We start from the raw sequence: 6,000 nt of genomic DNA, 5'->3' as shown, positions 1-6,000 counted from the left end.
CCGTTTCTTAAAAAAAGGGGAAAAGAAATAAAGATTTCTCAGATGAACAAAAACTGAGGAAATTTCTTGACTGCCTTGCATGAATTGTTAAAAGATCTTCAGAGACAAGAAAAGGGAAGAATCCACAGACAGACAGACCTACTAGGGAATAAAAGAACATCAGAGAAGGATCCTCGGTGTGTATGATTAAAGTGTGTAATTAAAGTAATTAGGTGAAGGTAATTTAAAAATGTTTTTGTAAAAGGTAATTGATACAAGAAAAAAGAAGGAGATTTAGGGGGACAAGGTCTCGGGGTATAGTTCAGTTGGTAGTGTGCCTACCTACCGTGCCTGAGACTTTGGGCTCAATTATTGGCACCACATTAACCCCTATATCTGACTCTGGGTTTTTATTATTAAGAACAATTAGAATAATTAGAATTTGTGCTACAATGGACCAATTACTAGGAAAACAGCCTTCCATAACTTATACAGAAAGTAAAAGAAAAAAATGAATAAGTGTGTCTATGAAAGAAATTAAATCAATAATTAATAACATTGCAAAACAGAAAACCTCAGGCCCATATAGTAAATGCTACAAACATTTCAAGGGACAAAATTCATGAAATCTCCACAATCCCTTTTACAAGACAAAAGTGAAGAGAATGTTCTTACCACCTCCTATAAAACCAGCACACTCTGACGCCCAAAGCAGATAAGCCATGACAAGAAAAGAAAGCACAAATCAAAACATCCCCACAGATATAAAAATCCTCAACAAAATAATAGATAAGCTGAATCCTACAGCGTATTAAAAGAATTATGCAGCCAGGTGATGGTGGCACACACCTTTAATTCCAGTACTGAGGAGGCAGAGGCAGGCGGATCTCTGTGAGTTCGAGACCAGCCTGGTCTACAAGAGCTAGTTCCAGGACAGGCTCCAAAAGCTACAGAGAAACCCTATATGGAAAAACAAAAACAAAAAAAGAATTATGCACAACAGTGAAGTGGGACACAGAAGTACACACTGGCTCAACATACAAAGTTAAGATGCTGATCCAAAAAGCGGCTGATGTGATTCATTACATAAGCAGTCTAAATAATAAAAATTATATCAATATTTGTAGACAAAATTCAACACTTATTTATTCTTGATAAAATCTGATATAAAGAGAACTTTCTCAGCTTGATGGAGAATGAATGTTTACAAAAACCCTAGAGTTAACCTCATAATTAAAGAGGAAATAGCTTTCACTAAAATGAGGAACAAATTAAGATGTCCTCTCTCATTCTTTTTCAACATTATACTGCAAGTGCTAGCTAATAAAAAAAAAGGCAAGAAAAAAACAAAAGGTATTTCTATTAAAAAGGAGAAAGGGGAACTGTCTTTGTTCACAGATGGCACAATTGTGTACAAATTATGAAAGGATCAAAAACAGAGACGAAGCCTTGGAAGTAGTAAGTGGTTACGTTAAAGCTGCAGGATACAAGGCTACGTATAGAACGGCAGCTCCTCCATACACAAGCAAGGAAAAGTGCATATGAAATGCGGAACAATCCCATTTTCTCTTGCTTCTGTCAGAATGAAATACTTTGGAATGAAATCTAATAAAATACGCACAAGATCTAAGTGAGGAAAACTACAAAGCCCATATGAAATAAGGTGCTTAATACAAGTGATGTTTGAGCAAAGGACAGAAAACGTTCAGGGCAGGGAATGTGCTCTGCATGATACTGCCACAGCATATACATGGCAGCATGCACTTTTGAAAACCCATATACAACACCAAAAGTGAGTCCTGATTCAAGCTGCAGATCTAAAACAACAGTGTGCACTAATGGGGATTCACTGCACGAGTTACTCTGTTCATTCCTGTAGCAGACATACCTGGGAGAACAGAAATACCTTACAAGAGTAGAGACTCATTTTAACACGGTTTCAGAGGGCTAGAGGAGCATGTGACAGCACCACCTCACCTATGGGGCAAGCAGAGAGATAGAAACAGTCAAGAGTGCACCTAAGGGCTCCCTACCCCCAGTGACATAGTTTTTCTAGTTAGGACTTACTTCCTAACATTTCCAGAACCTTCCAAAATGGGTCAACCTGCTAGTGGTAAGCCCCAACATATGAACTTGCGGGGGACATTTTATATTCAAAACAAAACACTTAACAACTGGAACAAATGTACCACGTTGGTGGGACATAACTGAAGACCCATCATATGGGAGGGCAGCGGCTTTGTAAGAAATCTCCTTATCTCCTCCAGTTGCCCCACATACACCCCACCAATGTGGGAGTTGGTTCTCTCCTTCCTCCATGTGGGTTTGGAGGAGTAAACTCAGGTTGTCAAGCATGGCAGCAAGTGGTCTTACCCACTGAGCCACCTCACCTGCTCCTGTTCCATTTTTCTGTAACCCAAAAGTTGCTCTGAAAATGAATCTTTTTAAATTTAGCATTAAGCTGAATTGATGTGCATGTGAATAATTATGAAACTTGTGTAACGAACATCATATTCACTATATAGAACATTGCCATCACTCCTGGGATTTCTTCACACCTTCCCTTTGCAATTACATATCTCTAACACTTGACAGAAACTGATTATGTTCTCTATCACTGGAGAATGTCATATCACTGGAATCAGACATCATGCAACTTTTAAGACTGGCTTCTTGCACTCAACTTAATTCTTTTGGGATACATCAAGGCTGTTCCATGTGTCGACGGCTTATTCCTCTTTAATGCATGGATAAACCAATTTGTTTATCCATTACTTTCTGAAGAACATTTGGATTGTATCAGTTTGGACAATTATGAATAGATCTGTTATGCTCTTGTACAGGTTTTTGTATGAATACAAATTTTCATTTATCAGGACAGTTACCTGTAAATGTAATTGCTAGGTTACATTGTGTTTTGTTTAATAAAAAACTACCCAGTGTTTCCGGTAGCTAAGCCATGTTTGCGTTCTCACCAGCGTGTTATGAGGGTTTTAGATATGAGTGCATGTTTGTCATCGTCTGGCATTTTACTTTAGTCATTCTAATATTTGTGTCATTATCTCATTGAGGTCTTAGTTTGTATTTTCCTAATGACTAACGATGCTGAACATTTTCGTTTTCATATTCTCTTTAGTAAAATGTCTGCTTATTTCTGAGTCAGTTTTGACGGGATTGTTTGTTTTCTTACTGTCTAATTTTGAGAATTCCTCATATATTCTTTATATGAAAGATGTTTCTGTGTGTGTGTGTGTCTGTGTGTGTGTGTGTGTGTGTGTGTGCGTTCATGTGCATTACATGTTAGCAGGAGCCTGCGGGGGCCAGAGAAGGGTTTCAAATCCCTAGAATTGGAGTTACAGGTTGTTGTAAGCTGCCATTTGGGCAATGGGAACCAAACTCAGATCATCTATAAAAGCAGTGCTCTTATCTTTGGCCTGGTTGGTAGATTTGAGTGTAGGGGTGGCATTAAAACAGACAGAAAACAACTATTCTCAATCTTATGTGCATCTGCATATATTTTAGGTTGGGTCTTTTAAAGGGTTTTGATTGAAACCACTGTAATGGTTTGAATAAGAATGGACTCATATATTCGAATGTTTAGTCATCAGAGAGTGGCACTATTTGAGAAGGATTAGGAGGTGTGGCCTTGTTGGAGTACGTGTGGCCTTACAGGAAGAAATGTGTCACAGCGGATGGGCTTTCCGGCTTCTAATGCCCATGCCAGGCCCAGCTCTCTCTCCTCCAGAGGCTTTCAGATCAGGGTGTAGCTCTCAGCTACTGCTCCAGTGCCATGTGTGCAGCCATGCTCCCTGCCATAATGACAATGGACTGAACATCCAAAACTGTAAGCCAGTCCCCAATTATATGCTGTCCTTTATAAGAACTGCCTTCCTCATGGTTTATCTTCACAATAATCAAACAGTGACTAATAGGACAAAGTTCAATTTAGTTAGCAATTTGGAGGACAATCTGTTGAGTCTTCAAATCTCCAACATGATATTTGGATCTTATATTATTTTTTTTCTGTCAATGTTTTGTAGTAAAAACTTCATGTAGTTCCTGGACTTGTTTTAGGATGTAAAAATATTGCATTATTTGCTATTTTAAATGACACTACTTTTTGACTTTTACTTTCCAGCTTTTATTGCTAATACATAAAAAATATGATTGATGACAAGGATTCTGCAAATATCTCAGATCGTATAGTTCCTGGAGTCTGAGCTGGCCACATTTGCTGGCCTGTGAACTGGATATGGCTTTATAGTTTGCTTCTGAATCTAAGACACAAGATGGAGTCATATATTCTCCATGGAAACACACTTTTGTCCTCTGCCTTTTTGCTGACTGTAAAAACTAGTCTCCCCAGACGACGTGTATTCCAATGATTGACGCAGCAGATGTTTACACTTTCCCACAGCTTCCTTATCAATCTGTTCTTCTGCTTGGCTGCCACACCTATGCTAAAATCTACAAACCAAGACAGCCAAGACTACCAAGCAGTTCACAACTGTGGAGCGTTCCAGGTCCAGACATACCTGTTTCTTTTTGCTCCATAAAAGTACAAAGTGCAGCCTGGCATGTGGCATATGCTAGTAATCCCAATACCTGAAAGGCAGAGGCAGGACTGCCATGAGTTTAAGGCAAGCCTATACTATTAGAAGGAGGCCTCATCTCAAAACCTAACTCACAAAAACAAACAAAAAAAACGCTGCTACCACCACCACCACAAAACAAACGAACAAACAAACATAGATACAAACTGAGTTAACAAGGAACAGCACGGCCTGTGGTTGGTCCCTTCAGGGTAAGGCTGCCCCAAGCCGTCAGCTGAGGCAGAGGAAAGCAGCAAAAGGAGAACCCTCCACAAGGAAGCCCTGGACAGAAAGTTAGTTGTTCACTGGCCCGCTGTAGAGTACTATTGCTTACTCAATAGAGTGGGAGATAAATAAATAAGTTAAAATTTATGTAGAACTTTCTCCTTACCAAAAAGAGGTCATACACATTCATTGCAGAAATTTCTAGAATATGGAAAAAAGCAAAAATGAGAAAAATGTGTGACCTATAACCTCATCCAAGGAGACAAGCATTTTTATTTTTACCTTTTAGCTCTCGCTTTTCCTTTATATAAACATGTAATTTTATGTTTGCTCAAAAGTAGGCTACACTGTGATGCTGTTTTAAAAGTTAAATTTTTTCAGGTAGTAAAATTATCACACGTGTCATTAATTACCTTTCTATCTGGCTGCACAGTATCACCTGTCACAAATTTTTCTTTTGCTTTTGGAAGTGTAACAGAGTGGTTAATTACACATGAACTGCGGTAGAGAAACCTGATTGGGAAATCAACCATATCTAGCTTTCTTGGCTGTGGATACTTCAGAAAGGAATGTGAGGTATTTTCCCCACATCCTCCCAAGAGAGGCCAGGACTCACATCTGGTAGGTTAAAGATGGAGAGGTGGTTTTTTACTTGGGAAGTTAGCTTATCTATGATAGTAGATTCTAGCAAGTGGGGAGAGGGTCAGAGGTCACGAGTGACCAAGGATAGCAGACATTGAGACCCAGATGGGTCCCCTTTCCCTCCCTAAATCTGGTATGCAAAACCTGGTATGCAGATGGCTAAGAGGAACTGGAAGAAAGGCTTTGAAATGGCTAAGGGCACACACGGTGAGTGGGCAGCTCAGCAACCTACCTGGTGGGGCAGTCCCATAGAAAGGAAAGGCCAGTATCCCACAGGTAGCCGTGGAGCAGCCATTTACTGCCTAAGCCCCTTCAAATGAGGGCCAGCTGTCCAGTTAGTCTTTAATTTGCCTGCTTAGGGATTTCATTTTAGTTTACATTTAAAAAAAAATCAAATGAGTCATGGGGACGATCCCTTAATAATTCTATTAGACCTCTAACTAACTGTGAATCTGATTTGGAACTAGATTTAAATAAATTTCAAGAAAATAAAGAATATGATCCTTTCTTTCCTGTCTACTGTCACGAAGCTATTCATTCCTTGCTGCATGCCATGCCATGA

This window comes from Microtus oregoni, unplaced genomic scaffold (genome assembly GCF_018167655.1).
Source record: "Microtus oregoni isolate MIOR12 unplaced genomic scaffold, Mior012 000054F_ref0000373, whole genome shotgun sequence".
Classification (NCBI taxonomy): Eukaryota; Metazoa; Chordata; class Mammalia; order Rodentia; family Cricetidae; genus Microtus; species Microtus oregoni.
Note: the sequence above shows the minus strand (reverse complement) of the source record.